General features: G+C 47.3%; 1 protein-coding gene across 10 annotated transcripts in view; it reads right to left on the minus strand.

Moving 5' to 3' along the window:
- SIPA1L3 (signal induced proliferation associated 1 like 3) overlaps window positions 1–22107 on the minus strand; it is a 243923-nt gene that overhangs the window by 127950 nt on the left and 93866 nt on the right. For 7 of the 10 annotated variants that reach the window (XM_045846575.1, XM_045846573.1, XM_045846572.1 and 4 more), the window contains exon 2: window positions 13175–13242. The exons of 2 other annotated variants lie outside the window; for them this stretch is intronic. The gene's annotated coding sequence lies outside the window, so the exon portion shown is untranslated. Of the gene's footprint in view, window positions 1–13174; window positions 13243–13335; window positions 13402–22107 lie in introns of those variants that run through there. One more of the 10 variants, XM_045846576.1, reaches the window with a different exon arrangement.

Here is a 22107-nt window from a genome sequence, read left to right on the forward strand (position 1 = left end):
ACAATCAAAAGCAAGACCTGAACACTTCATCACCACAAAGATCCCTTGGGTGACCTTTTATAACCACATCTACATGCCTGTCACCCCCTGTACCCAACCCCTGACAACCAGCAATCTGTTCTCCATTTGTATAATTTTGCCAGTTAAAAATGTTATATAAAAGGAACCATCCTGTATGTAACTGCCTGACTTCCTTGGGTTCATCCAAACTGTTGGCTGTATTAATAGTTCATTCCCTTTTATTGGTGAGGAGTATTCCATGCCATGGATGCACCACACTTTAACGCTTCATCTGCTGAAGGACAGGGAGACTGCTTCCTGATTTTGGCTACAATGAATAAAGCTGCTATGAATAATCGTGAACAGGTTTTCACGTAAACGTAAGTCTTACTCCTCTGAGATAAATGGCCAAGGGTGCCACGGCTGGGTCATATTAGAGTAGCATATTTAAATTTTAAGCAACTGTCAATCTGCTCTCCGGAGAGGTATTCCATTTGATATTTCCACCAGCAAGTATGAGGGGCCCAGCTTCTCCACATTCTTACCACTGGCAACTCTGGTTACTTCGTTCAGCAGATAATGGACTGAGCAGCTCCCGAGTGCCAGGTACTGTTCTAGATGCTGGGTTTACAGCAACAGACAAGACACACAGTTTGTGTTACCAAATAGGAGCTGACATGCTAAAGGGTATAGACAGGCAATACACAAGTCAACAAACTGATTATGATAAGTGCTAAGAAGGAAATAAACAGGGTGATGTGATAAGGAGAGTGTGTGCAGGTCAAAAGGGTGGGCAGACAGGAGTACAGCACAGTGACTGTGAACACAGACGGCATGGATTCAAATCCTGGCTCCACCACTTCCTAGCCGTGCGGCGGCTCAAACAAGTGACATGATTTACCTGTGCCTCAGTTCCCTCATGTGTAAAACTGGACAGTACCTATCTCATGGGGTGTTGAGAGGATTAAGTGAGTCAATACCCATAACACACTCAGCAGCAAGTAACAGGCCTGGATGGGAAGCCATCTGTTTTAAGAGTCTCTGTAAGAACCTCTTGACCACCCAAGTAGCAATGCTAAGAAGATACAGTTACAAGTTTTGTGGGTGTCTTGAGACACAATGCACCCAAGTGCTCGGAAGGGAGGGCACCCCTTCCCTTGGGGCCAGGGCCCACCTTGCTCCAGCACTGGGCTGCCAGGGGCATGGCAGAGGAAGGGCCAGTGAGGCTCTCCAGGTACCCAGCAGCCACAGGGGCGACTGCAGCAGCAGAGATGACAGGGCGAAGGATTAGAGGGGCTTCTCAGGGTACCTGGGCCTCTTTCCACCTGGGGCGTCTGACCCCGTTTCCAGGCTGGAGCTGGGTTGGCTGGCTGACTCACCTGAGTTCTTGCTAAGGGGCTGAGGCACCTTAGCCCCAAACTCTTGGCCCGTAAAACAGCCATTTCCTTTGTAGTGCTAAGAAGACAGAGGTAATCTGGAAACTCCCCTCCCGGCCCTGTCCCACCTCTTTCCAGGGACTGGCTGAGAAGAGGGAACTGAGAGAAGCATATTTGCTGGCATCTTACAACAGAAACAGGAAACTGGGTGGGGAGGGGGTGCTGTTGGCAGCTTCAGGTCTGGGAGCAAATGAGGCCACCTTCGCAGGGTTGTTGGGGTCCCTTCTCTGAGAGGAAGAAATCATGAGTCTGATGCCCTGTCTTTCCAAGGAAAGGGAAGTAAGGTGGTGACCTGTTTTGCAGGCCACCCAGTGGCCTGGGATAAATCATCAAGCTGCTTCTTTCCTAGGGATGGAGTGTGGAATCAGGGCTCCTTCTACCTTCCATAAGGCTCCTGCAGACCGAGAGAGGTCAGACGACAGCACAGCACCTCAAGGTGCGCGGGGCAGACTGGAGTCTCTGACCCTGATCCTGGCTTGCAGCAGTTGGTACAAACTGTCCAAGGGAAGGAAGGAAGTCAGGACACCAAGGCTTGAAAGTGCCCAAGAGGAGTTAAAAAAACAAAACACCAAACCATCCATTGCTCTCCTTCAAACACTTCGTGGTGCTCAGGGGCCCTGGGAAGAAAGTCCAAATCTTTACTGAGGGCTTATCAGGTCCAGTATGACCAGCCTACTGACCTTTTCTCCTTATCACTCTGCTCAGGGCACACTAGCCTCTGCTCTACAACACCCCAGGACCTTTGCACAGGCTCTTCTTCCTGACCAAACATCTCTGGGCAAGTTCCCATTTATCATTCAAGTGCAGGTTTGCAGGTTACTTCTTCAGAAGAGCCTTCTCGGACCCTCCCAACCTCACCCCAGCCTTTAGGGAGACCCCCACCTCCAGCCCTGTTATTCTCAAGGCACTTTGGACTTTCTCTCGAGAGCTTAATTACCAGTTAAATTGTGTAGCTATTTGAATGATTATTTGATACTTATCTCCCCCACTAGATGGTGAGTACCATGAAGTCAGAATAGTGGTAATGATACCACTTTTAACAACAGCTCACATTTATTAAAACACCCACAGGGCTTCACAGCATTATCTCTGACTTCTGACAACAGCTTTATGAGGTCAATACTATCATTATCCCATTCCACAGATGGGGAAGCCGTGTGAGCCCTGCCTGCAGGCTTTGGTAAATGGTTAATTTGGGGGTGCTCAGATTCTGGGTGACGGTTCCAATTACCCACAGTACTCATGAAGGAAGGAGGGAGAAGCCCACTGGGAACAGAAGCCCAGGTTCACAGAACACACTTTTGCCAGACTCTGGAGTGATAGCCTCTGATCCCGAGGGCCCCTCCCAGTTCGAATCCCTTCCCACTCCAAGAAGACATTAACTTCACACAACTTTATTGCGTTCCTGTGTATCAGGCATGGATTGAGCACTAGAGACACAGAACCAAATAAAATACGTGAGAGCGTCGTGTCACAGCTCACATCTGCTGGGAACACAGACACAGGGCCCTGTCTCTGTTCAGGAAAAAGACGAGCAGTTGTCAGGAGAGGGGCACGGGGAGGCAGGACCAGGTGGAGCCTCAGGGCTGGGGCACTGCTCTGTCTGTGTGACACTGTGACGGGGGATGCACGTCACACATTTGTCAAAACCCATACCCACGCAGAGCACAGAGCGAACCCTAAAGGAAACTATGGGCCTCAGTTACTAACGACATTAGTTTCAGCACTGGTTCATCAGTTGTAACAAATGTACCACATTAATACAAGACGGAAGTAACACAGAAACTGGGTGGCAGGGAAAAAGGGAGTTTGTGGAACTCTGTACTTTATGATTTTCTATAAACCTAAAACTGCTATAAAAATTTTAAAAAAGCCTCATTGCTCTTGAACCTGATCCCATCAGCTGTTTGTCCCTCACATCCACTGACCTAGCATCACTTCTGGGCCCTTACCTCCTCCTTCCTCGGTGGGCCTCAAGGCTCCATGCTCTCTCGGTCTCCTCCCTCCTCCCCCCACCCCCGACGGGGCCCCCTTTGCTGGTTCCCGACCATCTCTCTGGACAGCTTTTCTCTGCCCTATCCACGGCCTCCCTTGGTGATATCATCTGGTCCTTGGCTGTAAATACCCCTCACTTTCCTGAGGACCCGTACATTTCCTTCTCCAGCCTGGACCTCTTCTCTGAACTCCAGACTTGAATAGCTCATGTGGCTGTATTCTTGATTCTTCACAGCATCTTCACCTTCTCCTTGCAAACCTTCTTTCTGGTGCTCAACTCAACACCTTCGCTGTTCACCTGGTGTTCAGGTCAAACCTGTGGTGCCATCCTCTACCTCTCTCTGTCACACTGACATCCAGCCCATTCACCCTTACTGCCAACTCCACCTTCAAAATATGATTAAGATCCACTCACCTCCCTGCCCACCCCTGTCTTCTGCCTCAACTGAGGACACAGCAGGAGCTTCCTCCCTGATCTCCTGGCTCCCGCCCTGGCTCCCACACACAGCCAGAGGGCCTCTGTTGCTGTGAGTCAGGTCACCTTCCTCCTCTGCTCAGAACCCTCCCAACTGCACATTTGAGAAAAAGCCCCAGTCCCTACAAGGTTTCACATGTCATTCTCTGACCTCATCTCCTCCCGTGTTCTTTTATTTTAGCCATTGACGTGGGTGTATAATGGTATTTCAATGTGGTTACCATATGCATTGCCATGATGATATTAAGGATGATGAGGTACTTTAAATAATAATAACAACACAACAACAACAATAATTAACATTCACACAGCATTTATTATGTGCCAGGCACTATGCTGAGTACTTTATATATACAGCTGCATAATCTCTTTCCAACCTATCAGGCCAGACGTGCCTCAGAGTTCTGGATAATTCGGATTTTAGGAAGGCAATCCAGAGCTTGTGCCCTGGTAAGGTCCAGGGGAGGATTCAGCACAGGAGTGTTTCTGCAGTGAAGATAATCTGTCCGTTTGGAGCACGTTCCTCCTGGGACTGTGGGTCTCTATCAAATCCCCGAGTCTCCCTGAATCCCCACAACCATTCTATACTATAGATGGGGAAACTGAGGCCCAGGGAGGTCTCGGCCACACTCAGACAGGTAGGAGTGGGTGGGGATACCACACAAGCCACTTTACTATTGTCCGCTGTACTGGCTCTTGGGTAAGCTGACAGGAAATTAATCACTGCTGAGTGAACGAATGAATGAAATTAAGCTGGTAAAGTCTGAGAACTCATTCTCCCCAGCAAGTCATTGCTCCTGGCAGGAAGGTCAAACACCACTGAGTTAATTGTGTGTGCTTAATCTAATTTATTTACTTTGAATGCAAGACCTACCCAAATATCAAGCAGGATTTCTGTCCCAACATGATCCTCAGAATAATAGTTGTCTTTCAGAGTTTCCGTACTATTTTATTTGGAACAAAGTAGTCTTTAGGAAAGACATTAGCTTCTAAAGACTTAAACGATGCTGCTTTGGCAGCAGTGAAAGAGAAGGCACGCATTACAACAGACCAGGAACCGTTCCTGAGGGAGTGACCTCACAGTTCCAAGTGCTGTAAGTCACTTCAACAGGCTCTTTACAGATTCCTTTAGAAAGCAAGATAGCAACAATGGCTATAAGCAACATTCATTTAATTTAAACAAAATACCTGATGGAAGTTTTACTGTATACAGAGGGGCATTTAAACTGGAATTTTGAAACCTGAAAAAAGCGTGTAAGGCCATACTGAACACATCTTGAAGAAAAGTGCCACTGTGTGGGATGAAACTGAACTTTCCTGGACTGCCATTTATTTTTCATAATGGAATGATTAATCTGATTGACTCAAAGACAAGTGCTAAATATTTCAAATGGGGCCCCAATTTTTAAAAAATCTCTTTGGAAGGGTGGGAAATAGCCTTACTTTGGGACACATGGTATTTTTTAAGTACAAGTATTAAAAAAACTGAAAGGTACACATTAGCTTGCAAAAGTGATTATCTTGGAGGATTCTGGGTCCTTTGAATTCTTTTTGTAGACAACAAGCAAATGCGACTTAGAGAATCAGACACGGAAGCAAACAATACAGCTTTATAACAGGAAACTCACCCAAGAACTCAATAAAGTAGCAGTCCTTCCTCGTCCTCAGCCGCACCCTGGAAACACCTGGGGAGCTTTAGAACACCACTGCACGCACGGTCCTACCCTCAACGAGTCTCATGAATCGGCCTGAGGTGGGGCTCAGGCTGGGGAGTTTCTTCAAGCTCCCACATGACTAATGTGCAGCAACAATGAGAAGAGTTATCAAAGCAAAATTTTTTAAACCTTTCTACAGACCATGTTAGTAAGTGTCTTTTAGAACATAAAAAGGTCCCACAGTCAAAGAAGCAGGCTACTGTCCTGCAAGATTTCTCCGAGCCTGTAAAATGCACATGTGTGCCGTGACTCCCACAAGCAGAAGACAAGTACATGGGGGACATCCGTGGCTGGGCATTCCCTCTCTCGAGTAGCTGTGCTGCCAGCAAGCCCTGTCCAGTCTGCCTCCTAACCTGCACCTCCTCACCCCCACTGCCCTCACCCTGGTCCTGTCCTTCATTGCTTCACATCTGGACGATGGCAGCTGCCTCACTTTCTGCTTTCCCACTGGACCTACAATGCATTGCCCACAAGAGTGGGCTAGTAGAGATCCTTTGGGCATATAAAGTTTGAAAAATGCTCTGTTCCCACTTGAGACTTTCTGTAGGTCCCTAACTGCCACCTTATGAACGTGGAAGGGACCTGCCTTAAGCTGAAGGCAGCATCACAGACAGCAGAGCTGTGAGCAGAACAAATCTGGGTCCTCAATGCCATTGCTGAGCTGTCATGACATCAGCCTAGAAAGAGGCCTGAAGGGCCCCTGGACTTGGAGTTGGGCAGCCCACCCATACCCTGATGGTTTAAGCCAACACAAATGGGGTTTTCAGTTACATGTAAGTCCAAAGCACCTAAACTATATGCTCTCTGTTAAATTTCCCTATTTACTGGTCACAGGTTTCTTCACCAAGTAAAATGGCCTTAATTATTTGTTTTTCTTGTTGTCTGTATCCCTCTTCTAGAATGCCAACTCCATGAGCAGGGTATTTGTCTGTCTTGGTCAGTGCTCCGTCCTAGTACCTGGAACACTGCCTGCCAAAGAGCAGAACCTCAGCAGTCATTGGAAGAATGACTGCGCTTGCCCTGGCTGGGGTGGCTCAGTGGATGGAGTGCCAGCCCATGACCTAAAAGGTCACTAATCTGAGTCCCGGTCAGGGCACATGCCTGGGTTGCCGGCCAGGTCCCCAGTCAGGGCTGTGGGAGAGGCAACCAACTGACGTTTCCCTTCACACATTGATGTTTCTCTCCCTCCCTTCCCTTCTCCCTGAAAATAAATAAATGAAATCTTAAAAAAAAAAGACTGAGCTCATTTAATTCTTACAAATACCAAACTCTGCCCCACAGCCAAGCAGACCCTTCTCGATCTGCCCCACCTCAATCATCCGGTTACTCTGGCTGTCTTCCCCTTCCTCCCCACATCCAGGACTCCGCTGGTGTAGTTCCCTCTGTCGGGAGGGCCTCCTCATCCTTCAGGCCTCCTCCCGAATGGCCATCCTCATGACAGACATCTCCTGGCCAATCCAAACATGCCAGGCCCCCCTTGGATATGCTCTCACAGCTCCTCCCTCAGGGCACTTAGCACAGGTGTAATTACAGGGCTGCTTCTGTTACCATGTTAGAGTCTATTTCCTCCACTGAACTATGAGCTCCAGGAAGGCAGGAAACCCTTTGTATTTCCAGAGCCCTTAGAAGACCTGGCACATAGTAGGTGGCTAATAAAAACCACATCTGTCTCTTGAGGCCAGGGTATTTACTGCTCATCGAATACCCGTGTGTCCCCCACATTTTCAGTCCCTTGCAGGGTGGTAGGGCCATACAACTGGTTCCAGGGGTGAGCGGAAGTGAACTGTGTCACTAATTTCTGCTGTATGACCTTCTAGGTCCCCTGTCCTGCTGTCGTGACCCTGGAAGCTGTATGTTCCGGTCACAAGGCTTTAAGACAAGGAGTCTGTTAGCCTGGGTCCCTGATGTACAAGGTGAAGCCCCACCCTGATCTGCCTTGTCATGAGTAAGAAATTGACATTTGTTGTGTCCCAACTTCAAGGATTTCAGGACTAATTTGTTAATCACAGTAGAATTCTGCTCATCACTGGCAGTCCTGGGAATACATGAAGGCAGCAGGAGGAACTGTGATCGCAGACTGGGAGGTGAGGAGCAAGGCAGAGGCTTTCAGCTGCCGGTACTGAACCTCAGTGAAAGGGTGAGGGGACAGGACTACAGATGCTCCTCGACCAAGGGTGGGTCACGCCCCAATAAATCCAGCATCAGTCAAAAATGCATTATTGCACCTAACCTACCAAACACCGTAGCTCAGCCTCGTCTACACTTACATGAGCCTATCACTGGGCACAATCACCACCCTGCCGCTGTTCAGTATCACAAGAGCATCTTGCCATCTATTGCCAGCCCCAGAAAAGATCACAATTCAAAATTTGGAGCATGGTTCCTACTGAATGTGTATCACTTCTGTACCACTGTTAAGCTGAAAAACCGTAAGTCAAACAAACCATCGTTAAGTCAGGGGAATCACCATTTTCAATTCCTGATGCAGCAAATGAAAGGATCCAGAGCCCTGGCTCCCTGCAGACAGAGCCTGCCTCAGAGGTCCTCATAAAACACAGCTCCTTAAGGCATCACAGCTAAGTCTCATCAGCCCCTGGGCATGGGAGGAGGCAGCTCAGAAGCCCTAATACCCTGGAAAGCTCTATTAACTAGAGGAAGCCAAAACAGCAAGGGTACATGAAGGGCCTAGACTAATTCGTGCTGACAGCCTTTCTGTGGAATCACCCACTGGGGCTCTGCCCTCCCAGCTCTATCCCAGAAAATAAATCTTACTGTCAGGTCGAATTTGGGACTCAACTGATGGGCTGAGCAGAGCATCTATACATTCTGCCACAGAGGTCAAGGGCAGTCCATGTACTGCTGGCCAGTGCCGAGAGGCCCGAGGACTAGATGGAAAGGGGACTGGGAGGACGACAGCTGTGGGTTTCTAAACAGACCAAAGAAACTCCTGTCTTCTCCTGCAAAATTTCTGGCCCAGGCCTCAACTGCACGAGCTCTGTACCCAGAGCCCAGTTCTGCCCTACCCAGGTACCATCCAAGCTTGGGGAATAAACAACCGCAACAGCAGCAGCTCAGTTTATTATCTTACGGGCTGGTGACTAAGCTGCCTTAGCTCTGACATGCAGTAGGGGCTAATGAATGTAAGTCACTGGTATTGCCACCATCTCCTCTATGACGTGACAACTCTGTGCCAGGCACTGCTGAGTACTTGACATTCATAATCACCTTCTCATTCTCAAGACAACCTTAGGGGGAACGGAAGCTCTCAGGGCACCATCTTTCCAGAAGGATATCCCTGTAAGTCAAAAAATGAGATATGCCCAGTCAGTGTTTGTTGAATGGATGGGTGAATGGATGGATGGAAACCTAAGTGCAAATCCTTCATTTTACAGAGGAAGGGAGTGGAGGTTAAGAAATGAAAAGCTGTTATTTGATGCATCTGTATTCTTCTAAGGCCCAAAGATGCTTGCAGGAACCCTTCTTGATCCTCAAGCAGGGCTGGGCACCTCCTCTGGGCTCCCATTGTCCCCCAGCTCCCCTGATACAGCCCTGACCATGCTGGGATATCATTGAGGGCCTGCCTCCCTTACTGAATGAGAAGTACAATGAGTACAGGACCCACCAGGCACAACTCAGCACTACCAGGGATGGGCACAGAGGAGGCACATATTAAATGTGTTGAGTCAACCAGCAGAGCCCCGAGAAAGAAAGAACCCCAAGGCAGGAAGCCTTATCCTGGGAAGAATAATGAAAAGCACAGGTATAATTTGTTTGAGAAAGGGAGGTCAAGAGAAGTCTTCTTAGCTACTTGCCAGACCTGAAGGGTTGCCAGGAAGACAAGTGCTGGGGCTGCTCACCAGGACCAAACCAGAACCAGTGAGAGGTAGTTACACAGAGCAAATGTAATTCGTAAGAAAAGTTCTTAATAATCAAAATTTCCCCAAAGCAAAATACACTGCCCTCCTCCTCCCTTGCTGGAAGAATTTAAGCTGAGGCCAGCTAGGTAGTCGTCTGGGTGCCCAGGACCTCTTATGAGGCAATGAAGTGCAGTGGCCAAGAGTCAGGGCTGTGGAGACACACTGCTCTCTACTTGGCATGTGACTTCACTGCTCTGTGTCTCAGTTTCCAAGTCACTCCTATGGGGAGATCACAGCAGTGACGTCATAGCCTGGGTGTAAGGACAGAATGAGATCATGCATGTAAAGGTCTTACAGCTGGGCTTGGCACAGTCAGTACCCACTAATGCTAATTATTATTGTTTTTCTTCCCCTGTGGAGCCAGATGCTACTGGCTGCCAACCCAACTGACACTTTCAATTCCCCTTTTCTCTGGCTTCCTCCTTAGGAGAAGCTGACATTCCCACTGTCCTTGGAGCCAGGGAAGGTCACGTGACCCGTTTCTGGCCGACGAGATGTAAGTGGGATCTTCGGGGGGATTCTGGAAGTGCTTAAGCACTCCAGAACTGAAAAACACATGCTACTGGAGTTAAGTCTCCCCTTCTTTGTTCTGGCTGGAACTGCAGCAGTAACCATAGGACCATGAGGGGAAGGCCAAGAGAATTGGAGATTACAGCCTGAACATCATCACTCAGCCCCCTGACTAATAGCAGCCATGTTACCTCCAGGTTGACTGTGATGGGAAGGAAATCAATCCTCATTTGTTTAAGCTTCTGTGAGCTGGGTTGTCTGTTCTTGCAGCTGAAAGTGTTCCTGGCTGATGCACCCACCCTGACACAAATGGCTCGGGGCGCATGCCCACAGTTCGTCTGCCAAACTCAGTTCAGGTTCCCAGTAAAGAACCCCAGATGGCGAGGAGAAAGCGCGAAGGGCCGAGCCAGAACAGTGTGCACCAAAGCTCAGTCACTCTGTTCCGCCCTTCCTTTTCAGTTGCATCTATATCCCATCTGTACAATTATTTACTCAATATTTTCTTTAAATCAACTCATTTTACACTTACATATATATACACATATATTTAAAAGGGAATCTGCATTCCCACCAAAAAGCAAAATAGAAATCCTCTGCTACAAAGGTAACTCAATAAATACAATGAAAACAAAATATATTCATCCACATACCACTAAAAATTATCTGACATAGTTTGGGTTTGACAGACTAGCAAGAATACCTCATTTCTGTCTTATTGGGGAAAAATATCAGATGATTTGGCAATACTTGGCACTTCCCCAGGGTAACAAATGAGCTGCAGGTAAGCAGGAGCTGCTGCTCAGAGAGGGGACACATTTCTCTGTTTGCCATGAATCCTGAAACCCTGATCTGGAACGGGAGAATTCATTTATATCTCCCACTGGGAGGTGGAAGGTTAGGTTGGGCACCTGCCTTACTCCCTCCACTCAGGGCCTCCTCAGAGAGACCTTTCCAGATCAACTTGTCTAAAGTCGCCCCTGGTGACTCCCAGTCAGTCCCCTTCCCGCTTTACTCATCTCTGTAGCTACTTGTCCCCAAACAACCGATCTGCATTCACTTGTTTTGAAGCAAATGTATAACCAAGTGAAACCCTAGTTCCTGCTTTCCAGTTCCCTAAGGTTTAACATGTAGAAAAAAAGTTGGTTTTTCTGAAGCTAGAGAGGCAATACTAGAAATTCAACTCAGAACTTGGGACTTTTCATATTAACCAGGAATGTGCTAGAATAAGATGAGTATCTCTGAAGCCATACAGAAATATGTTAATAACCAAAAGCTGAAATAAATGAGAAGGAACAGGTCTTCCTTTCATAATTAATTATGTGGACAATTAATAAATGCAGAAGGAAGGAGGAACATACAAAAATCACCATTAGGGAAATACTATGATAGTAACTGTTCAGGCAAGATTCACCTCTGTGCCAAAGTTAGCGGAAGTGAGGAGAAATAAGCATTGTCTCAAAGTAACTCCCCCAAGATATCTATCAATCACAAAGGGAAAAACAGTTACTTGACGGTGGAGAAGCCCAGCAGCAGCACCGTAACAAGTGACGCAGGTTTACAGCACCGGTGGGAACACATATGGACACCACGGACCCCCTGGCCCGTGCCCTGAAGAGGGCACACGACCACTGTGGTGTTCCGCCAAATAACTCACGGCCTCCATCGAGTCACAGGAAGACATGAGACAAATCCAAATTGAAACATTTTACAATCAACAGAGCCGCCCTCTTCCAAGGAAAAGACTGAGGAACTGTTACAGCCTGGAGTCGATTAAGGAGGTATGACAACTCGATGCCATGTGGGACCCTGGACAGGGTCCTGGGACAGAAAAAGGACATCAGTGGAAACACGAGTGAAGCTTGACTGAAATCTGTCACCTAGTCTGTCCTACTGGGCCAGTGTTAATTCCCTGCTTTTGATACTTGCACTAAACTTACATAAAATGGGAATATTAGGGGAAACTGGGTGATGGTTATATGTTTGTAAATTCTCTGTACTATTTTTGCAACACTTTGTAAATCTAAAATTCCTTCAGAATAAAAAAGTTAAATGAAGAACTGTGCTGAAAAGCATCCTTTGATGAAAATCTGGCCCCTACAGACTGTCCCACAAACAAGCTCCTGGAATCCAGGCAGAGCCTCGGGCCAGAGGGAAGGAGTGGGACAGTGCCCAGTGCACAGTCAGGAGAGGAGGGACCGTGCAGGTTCATTCAGTTCCCAAAACTCAAGAGGCCAGTCTCTGCAACTGGGCCAACGTCACTGCCCACCACCCACAGTCTGGACGCCAGAATGTTCCACCCTCCCACCTTCCACACTGGCAGGGTCTCCTGGTGCTTCGGGGACCAGACGACACCTCCGAAGCACCCTCATCGCATCCCGCCAGCGGAGGCTGGTGCCCCACTTGGGCACACGCCAACGGGAATGCCACATACTGTGAGGCCACTCGCCTGCTTAGACTCTATCCCGAAGAAACAAAAGAGAGTGTTCACTAACAAATCCCCCAGAAACCTACACATAACAGTCAAACTTTTTATATTACAGATATTTGCGATGTTCACATATTTTAACTGTGTGTGAACACCTACACTGCGCTCTGGCCTATGGGGAGCGGCGCGTCCACACAGGTGGGCGACAGGGCCGCTCTCCACTGTGACGGTGGTGACAGTCACACAAACTGTGTGCCACAGAGTGAAGTTTATTTTCTATAAATTAAGAAAAAATGAATTAAAAAAGTTAAAGAAAGAGAAAAGACTGTGACATACTGTGTATGCCATGAACAAAGACTTCTGAGGCACACGACTGTTGGAGACGGTGGAAAACTGCAGCAGAGGCAGCTGCGCAGCACGGCCCTTTCCTTTGTAAAGCAAAACAGTAAGTGCGCGCATGTAAGTGGAGGTGTTCGTGAACAGGAGGGGGTCTGGTGGGGTACCCACCCAACTTCTGACATTACTGCCTCTGAGAGATATTACGCTTGTAGGTACAGAGAGGCAGTGAAGACACAGGGAAGCAGTGAAGGAGACTTCCGTCTTTCCCTCGACACTCTTTCAAATAATTTTCTTTAATAATAAAGAAGCTTAGGTGTACCAGTTGTAACATCTGAGCAGACAAGCAGCCATACTGTACTCACCCTCAGTATATTCTGGACTCTAGTGTCCCTTGAGGGTCCCAGGAGAGCTGATGTCAAAGACTGCGCATCTACAGAGAGGGGAAAAACAAGGTCATGTCTTTGGCTGCAGTACCCATCTGTTCTTCACTCATCCACTCCCTTAACTAATATTTATTGAGCACCTGCTCCACGCCAGGCAACCAGGGAACTCCAGTGACTGAGACAAGGTTGTTGTCCTCAGAGGGCAGGCATTCCAGCAGGGGAGGAAGACAACACAACAGGAAGTCAGGGAGCAGGGTAAGGAGGGTGATGGGGCTGCTACTTCACAGAGTGGTCGGAGAAGGCCTGAGGAGAGGACAGACACGTGAACACAGGGGACTACAAACCATGTGACTAACTGAGAAAGAACTTCCAGGTCACCGGAATAGCCAGTGCAAAGGACCTGAGGCAGGAGTTTGTACACAGAGCATTTGAGGATCAGCAAGAGGCCCAGGGGCCTGGTGCAGGTGAGTGAGGGAATGAGTGGTGGGAGATGAGAACATGGAGGTGACAGGGGCAGATGGTAGGCCATTATGAGGACATCTCTTTCAGACATTTGTGAGGAGTGGCAGAGAAATAGTGCTTGTTCTGACCTGTAACTTTATGTTATTAATTTATGCTTTTGAATATTAATGGTTGTTTATATTTGAATGGATTTCAAGGAAAGTTTATATTATTAATTTATGCTTTAAAATATTTAGTATAGTTGTTCATATTTGAATGGACATTTCATGACGAATAAATGTATTCAGGCTGAGAAACCACTATCTATATTGATCACCAACCCATTTCAGCTTCGGCCAGGAACTTACTACGTCAGGGAGATGGGATCTGAGAGGAAAATCTAGCACCTTCCTATACCAGATGGCCACTAAATAATAACTCTCACTCCCTATGGCCAGGTTCTGTCCTAGGAGACATGTGCTGATTCATTTCATTCTCTCGATAACCCTAAGCAATAGGTACTATTATTACGTTCATGCTACAGATGAGGACACTGAGGCATGGAGTGGGTAAGGAACCTACTAGCTGAGGCATCCAGCTGGTCAAACGTACGCCATATAGCTGGAATGAAACCAGGCAGCCTGGCACCAGAGTCCGCTCCTGACCACTTGGCCAGATGGCAGTCAATGAAGAGAGGGCTAACCACAGGCTGACAATGCCTCCCCGCCCCTCTTGCCCAATACACCATGTCCAAAAGCTGCCCACAAGCCAAGGCCGAGCTCAAATGCCAGCCACCTCCTCCAGGAAGCTTCCCAGGAAGGAAACCTAACAAGCCAACTTTCCAGGGCCCAGCAATCACAACAGCTTCAATAATTTTGAAGGGACTCCTGGATAAGCCAAAAGGGTTGTTAATATTTCTCATGCTAGGTTGGCAGCCTGGTAGAGCAGAGCATGAATTTCTTCTCAGAATCATGTGTTTAAATGTGTAAAATACAATACACAAAGATTACAAAGAAAACCAATTATATTTAGATATCAAAATATATAGAAAACACAACCAAAATTGAGATACAGTGATACATGTGATTTTTTATGAATGCTTTAAATTGTGAAATCTCAGTTGTGGATCCAATAACTATAATAATTTGGAAACAGCTGCAACAACTACAATGTGATATGGAAATATTTGATTTCTAGTGGTGACAGTCTCAGGTGTAGCTAATACAAGTGTCGCCTGTGGTCCTCATTCAGAAGGAAAGAAAATGCCAAATTTCAGTTAGATGTTAGAGAAAATAAAGATGTAGTTTTTTCCCCAGCCAACTTTGCAATCCTCTAAACTCCATCCATGGACCCTTCAAGGGTCCACGGTCCTAAGATCAAGAACCCCTAAGCTAGACCTGAGACAGGGACAAGACGAAGTGTGTTCCCAGGGAAGATAACAATTTGGGGGTGAGGGCAGGCTCAGATCCTTGGGAACTTCGTATGGGGAAGGGTCCTGTGCATTGGCTGTTTGGGCTCACAGTGCATCATTTGCCTTTCTGGGTCAGCACCCTGAGCCTCACCTTTCACACTCACCCATGGAATTCCTGTGGGAATAACCTGCCCATGGGTTAGTAGGGAAGGGGGCAATGGTCATATAATCCAGGCCTAACTAATAAAGCCACTATACCCTCCCTTCCTTGGCCCTGGCCAATGAACACCAGTCTCAGGACCTGTGTCGGGACTACAGGAAGGAGATTATTTCCCTTGGGGTTGCTAAGATGGTTGGATATACATGTGGAACTGCCTAAGATGCTGCCTGAGTTTAAAATCAACACAGAAAAATGCAGAGCTGGGAGGTAGAAGGAAATGGTCCTGGTAGCCTTAGGAGAGGCACTGGATCCAGCCATGCCTGAAGACATTATATGTATTTTACATTGTCACTGACTGTGAATCCATACATTTCCTTTTTTATAAATATATTTATTTATTAATACATGTATGGATTTATTTATTTATTTTTAGAGAGAGGGGCAGTGAAGGAGGAAGAGAGGGAGAGAAACATCAATGTGCGGTTGCCTCGCGCATGCCCCCTACTGGGGACCTGGACAACAACCCTTTGGTTCCCAGGTTGGTGCTAAATCCATGGAGCTACACCAGCCAGGGCAATACATTTCCTTTTATACTTAAGCAGGTTGACCTGAATTTGTATTTGTTCACACAACTAAATGATTCTCAACTCACATGGAAAGGCAGAGGCAACTGTAGTTCTTGATGATTCCCATAGCTCATTACCAAGCCACTTAGGAAAGCGCAAAGTAAAATTAAAAAAACAGTTATTATACACAGAAACAGCAATACAGAAAACACATACTTTAAAAAAACTCAGAAATAGCCTCTCAGGTAGGTGCTATTCCTAAGCTGGTCTATGAAGACTTAACAATTTTGGTTTTCAAGATCCTTGGCAGGGCAGGAGGAAACCAGAAGTACTCAGAACATTTTCCTTTATCACCAGACTCCCCATTTAAAAAATTCCTCAGATGATCAGAAAGCCCCTGCAAATAAAGCTGTAAAATTTTAATAGCTGCCTTTTAAACAGCAATGGAAATTGCTTTTCTGTAACTCTTATCTCCCTCCCTTCCTCTCTCTAGAGTGATGCACATGGCTCTTGAAAGACACATCAGCAGTGGTGTGCAGTGATGCTCTGTCTCTCTGAGTTGAGAATCGACTTCCTGACAATTGGAGGAAGCTGTGACGTCCAACAGTCTGGTAACCCTCATACATGGGAGGGGCCATGGCAGAGAGGAAGAGGCCAAGGGGTTGTGGAAATGGCAGCAGAAGTGGAAACAGGCAATAGAAACAGGAATTTGTCCAGGACCCAAGATGTCCCAGCACAGCCACCAGAGCAACAGCCCCGGTCCACCTGCCCCATACGTTACAACGACAGGGCCAAGATGATGAGAAAACCTGGGGCTAAGAGGGTATCCCAGCCTGATTCCCAGCCTGAGTGGCTCCTCCCCTCATCCACAGTGATGGGTTCTGGGAGAAACATGTGACCTAAGCAGGGCTAATCAGAGTTGGCCCTGGAAATTTTGCTGGAATCACTGGGGAAAAGGGATGGGACACTTGGCAGGGGCTGTTGAGGGCTACTTTGATCCCTGGAGGTGGGAGTGGGACACCTGAGAATGAAGCTGAGGCTGAGAGAGGCAGAGCCCAGACGTGGAGAAGGGTGGAATCTTGACAAGAGTACTTGAATGCTGACTCCAGTCACGCCAGCTCTGGGATTTTTCAGGTCCCGGAGTCATTAACTTCCCTTTGCAGTGTAAGCCAGTTTAAATTGGGGCGATTCTATCATATACAACAGAAATAACTGACTGATAGAACTGGGAAAGACCTCAAAAATCAATACAGTGCTCCTTAATGTTTGGTTGAACACGATCCTTCTAAGAAGCTGACAAAACAAAACTGTATCAAGTCTCTCCCGAAAACAAAACAAAAACAAAAACACACAAAATACTGCACGTCTCACGGATGTCAAAACCCTTATTATAGGAACTGGGTGAAGAATGCTTTGGTCTAGTCTGGCCCGTCCATTTAGTGGAAATTGTGGTTCAGAATGCTTCAGTGAGTTGTCTGGGGCCAATGAGGGCAAAGCCAGGACTCCCTAGAGCCCCAGAAGGTTCCACCTTGAACCCCCCTGAGTACAGACCTCAGGGAAGACTGCGGAGGGGTCGGGGAGCAGCAGGTGAAGCTTCAGGCCCCACACCCCCACTGACCCACAGCAGCCCCACCGTGTTCTGCTTTATAGAACAGGCTTTCAGGGAAGTGTCTGACCTTGTTCCATCACTCCACAGTCAACACTGAAAACCAGTCTCTCATATCATATTTCAAAGTACAGTTGGCCCTTGAACACAGTCAAAAATCCGTGTATAACTTGTGATTCTACTACAGTCAGCCCTTTGCATCTGTGGATTCAACCAATGACATGGATCAAAAAGTTACTTTCTATCTGTGGTTGGGGACCTGAGGTGGGGAAACCGAGGTGGAGAATGAGAAATACTGTGAGGTTTTGATCCTCACAGAAGCCTACAAAGCAGGCATTCTTGCCATGGCTCTGCGTGCAATTCTTCTGCAGTGGTCAGCCGGGGTGCTGCCCTCCTGCCCCCCAGGCAGCCAGGCACCTGGGCCTTTTGTTCCTGTGCTTCTGGCCTGACATTTCTGATCTTCCCTTCTATTTCCATCCCAACTCATCCAGAAAGGCTCCTCCACTCATACCTCTTCACTCCCTTTTACTCGGTCCTCTACAAAGACCAAGGAAAAAGGATGAGGCTAATCTGACGAGTCAGAGATCATGACTCTTGCTGGCACCTGCTTTTCCCAGGGGCAGGTTATTAGCCCCAAGGGCTGAAACCAGGACTACCAGCTTTCCTTGTGCCCAGAGATGGCAGCAGGCTCTCTTCTGCTTTCTGTGCTGGAACAGGACACACAGCCTGGACACTGTTCACCCAACCTCTAAAAGGGCCAGGTCACATGTACCCTCTCCTGACCAAGTGCTGATGGGAGCAGCCATGTCTCTCTCCTCTGTGCAGCTGGTTGTGTAAGTGGCTGATCTAGGAATTGAGATGGGAGGTGAAGTAAAACCAAGCCCACCAGGGCTTTCTGCCACAAGCTGCGTTCTCCTGCTAGACTACCGGAGCCTCACACTGAGAGGTCAGGGGCTTAACCCACCAATGAAATGGTTCGATCACCCTTCACTTAGAGAAGAGTCCCGCTCTATCCGCCTGCATCCTGTTTCTGAAATAGTGACCCAGGAAAATACTTGTTCATTCAACTGTCTCTACCTACCTGCCAACAAGGAAAAGCTGCCACGTGAAGAAAGAACTTTTGCCTTGGGAAAATCTAGGCCGTCAACCACCATACATACAGCAGCTGCTGAGATCAAGTCGCAATTAATCATGCTTTATTTTATGACCTATATTCTATTAATAACATGCCAGCAATTTAGCCCTGGTTATTTATTTCATTGACTGATTCAGTCCACAATATGACTAAGGCAGGGTGGCTGACTATGAGGGTCTCACATTCTAATCTCCTGTCCTTCTCTCCCACCCAAGATAAGCATCATGGTACAGGGCTCTAAGGACTTCACTCCAAAGTGCCAGGGGACTAACTGCCATGCCTCCAGCCCAGCCCATATAACTCCATGGAGGAGTGGCTCAACAGAGAACACTGTGAAGAACCTGCTCGGGGAAAGCAATGTGTGCCATTTCATGCACAGCAAATTGGTTAGACATCAGCCTGACACCACCAAATGTGCTGAAGCTGTGGCGTTAACAGGAACTCGGTCACTGTGGGTGGAAACACACTGCAAAACAGACATTTTGAGAAAACAGCTGGCAATTTCTTGTGAAGAAAAAGAACGAATAGCCTCCATGACTCGCTTCACTGCCCCCAGTGACTGGGCTCTGGGGTTCCTTGCCCAGTTCCTAGACCCATGTGGCTTTGCAAATAAATTCTCATTCTGACTTGAAGCATTAAGTTTTTGCTTTGATTTTCCATGTAACCCTCACACCAACCCTGTGCAGCAGGGTTTACCAGCATCCCTACTTTCTCCAGACAAGAACACAGGCACGGGGAGTAACCTGCCCAGGATCATACCGCAAGGAGGGGGCACAGCCAGGAGACCCAGGGGCACAGACCCAGTGGGTCTGTCTCCAGGACCACCAACAATGCCAAACACAGCAGTTAAAAATAGCATGGGCTCAGCCTCGGAGCCTGTGTGATTCCTCTTTCAGACTTCAATTTCAGATGGATCAAAAACCCAAATACCAAAAAAAAAAAAACCAAAAACACCATTGTGTCTAAAACATAACACAGGAGCATACTTTCACGTTCGAGTAGGTAAAGGTTTCCCACTTGGGGATTCTCAGAAACTGTTTGCTCTCCTCACAAAAGGGGTCAGACTCATCCACACAGTCCCATGTCCCTTCTCCAGTCTGCCTTTTTGCAGCACGGAATGTAAATAAATGTGATACCTAGGTTTGACAGGGTGTCTCTTGTCCCCAGAGCACTACTGTGACAGAACAGAAGGGCTGAACTCTCAAGGTGCCTTAGCCTCCTGGGGAAGGTTGGTGCAGCAGCCCTCTTGTAGCCACAAGGGGCCAGAGTCCCGGCAGCACTGGTGTTGACTTTGTCAAGCCACTGAGCCACATCCTCCCTCTCCAGGTGTTACATTACATGGTTCACACAACCTCCGAGGTGTTGAAGTGACATCGCCGCTTGTGTATTCTTATTCAGTGGAACCTCAGTTTTTGAACTTAATTTGTTCTAGAAGGGTGTTCTAGAAGCGATTTGTTTGAAAACCAAATCATTTTCTGCCATTAGAAATACAGTAATGTACAGGTATCAGCATGAAAGGGTTGTCGGGCCAAGAACTAAAGTTTTGTTCAACAACGGAGACAATTTTTTCCACGAACAACTTGGTCAAGAATTGAGGTCTGAATGTACTTGTGGTCGAGTGTGTTCCCAACTGGACACCTGCTACAGCTGAGCTCCAGCAGCCTAGAGAGTTAGGAAACAGCCACTAACATGGACTTGAAGGTGTCCCAAGAAGACTCAGCTGAGAAATCAACTTCTGGCAATCTTTGGGAAAGATTTCCACCAAGCCTGGCTGATCACAGGCATCTAGAGATGACTAGAAACCTGAACACATTCTCAGAGGACCTGAATTGGGAACAGCCTTCTTTCTCTCCACAGACTTCTAAGAGATCAGGGAGACTGACTTTAAAGGCCGAGCCCACTGCACTGAAACACCCGCATCATGGTCTGCGGGCCCAGGCTCACTGGCTGGGGAAATCCCGCGTAACTTGTGGATATCTTCCCTGTTGCCAGGCATGTGAGGGATGTGCCAACAGTTCTGCCCCTTCCTGCGCTCCCATAAAAGCAGCTTGTCAGTGTGGGTTCGAATGCTGGGTGCTTTTCCACAAAGCACTTTCCAGTTCCTGACCAGTCAGATGAAAGACAGAACAATGGTCAATCAACCAAAATAGGTCAGGTTTTATATTTTAATCCTCCTATTCATAACATATTGAAAGGGAAGAATAAAAACATTACCAATAGCAAAAACATCTATGGTTATTTAACCTCTCTGGGCCTCAGTTTCCTAAAACAAGGAAAATAACAGGGATATTGTGAGGATTAAGGAAATTACTCCATGACAAATGTTTAGAACAGAATCTATCGTGTAGTGAGTGTTCAATAAAAATGAGCTACCATTATTTTTATTGCTGGGGACTGAAGGCCCTTGAGCCATTTCAAAATCCACCCTCTGGTGAACCATCCAGAAAAAGGCACTGCTCCGATTCTGGCCACTTAGGGTAGGAGGGAGGCTTTAAAGCCAATGAGGAGAAGCTGGCTGCTGTGGCCCAGGGTATTGCAGGCAGGAAATGAACTTACTGGGTACTAACTGCCCACCCAGTAGCCATTCTTGCCTTTCTTCTAAGGAAAAGACTATATCTCTCAACCTCCTTTGCAGCCAGAGGGGGCCAACAAGAGGTGAGCAAAAGTTGCGGGACTTTAGGAAAATTCCTTACTAGAAACACAGAGCTGGACTATATTCTTGTGCCTGTTCCCACACCCTGATTCCTATGCAGACCACAGACTCACTGTCTAGACTCCAGCAGTCACACCAGGTCACCTTAAGGACAAAAGTCTCATGCCAGGGATGGTGAAGTGGAAAGACAGAAGAAGCCTGCTCTTCCTGATGACTGTGGGGCTGCCACAGACCTGGACTACCAATCTCTGACACCTTGCTCACGAGAGAAACCACCCTCCACTAAGTTTGCACCACTGTTAGTTCTGGTCTCTACTATTGACAGTCAAATGCACTTTCAAATAATACTGCAGTTTTACACAGCTGATCACCAATGGGACAGTGTTTTATGCCAGAGAAATCCTTCTAGTAATCTGTGACCACTTAAAGTGACCTCATGCTTTAGGGCCCTTGCTCTCTCAATACCAGGTAGAAAGCTAGACACAGAACTTCCCACAGAATGGGGTTACAATCATTTTGCCTTAAGAGGAGGTAAAATGAAAACTGTATGAGATACACTGAGTCATTCATTCAGCCATCATTAAGTGCTCCTCTCTGCTGGGGAGTGTGCGAGGTAGGGGGCTAAATATGGTGAACACAAGCAGATGTGGTTTCTGCTCTCACAAAGCATCCAGAACAGAACAGAAGGCAGGAAACAAACATGCAAACAAACAGAAATGTAAGTTCAAGTCGTGAGAAGTAACATGTAGAAAACCAGGGTGAGTATTAGCTCAGAAATAAAGAGAAAGGAGAAGGAAGGCATGTGAATAGTGGGAGTAAGGAATATCCCAAAATGTCTATCATCTGAAGAATGGATAAACAAAACACGGTGCATCTGTACAATGGAATATCATTCAACCACAAAAATAAAGTAATGATTCATGTATAGCATGGATGAGCA

Source organism: Phyllostomus hastatus, unplaced genomic scaffold (assembly GCF_019186645.2).
Source record: "Phyllostomus hastatus isolate PE091 unplaced genomic scaffold, TTU_PhHast_1.1 phas_contig_5, whole genome shotgun sequence".
Classification (NCBI taxonomy): domain Eukaryota; kingdom Metazoa; phylum Chordata; class Mammalia; order Chiroptera; family Phyllostomidae; genus Phyllostomus; species Phyllostomus hastatus.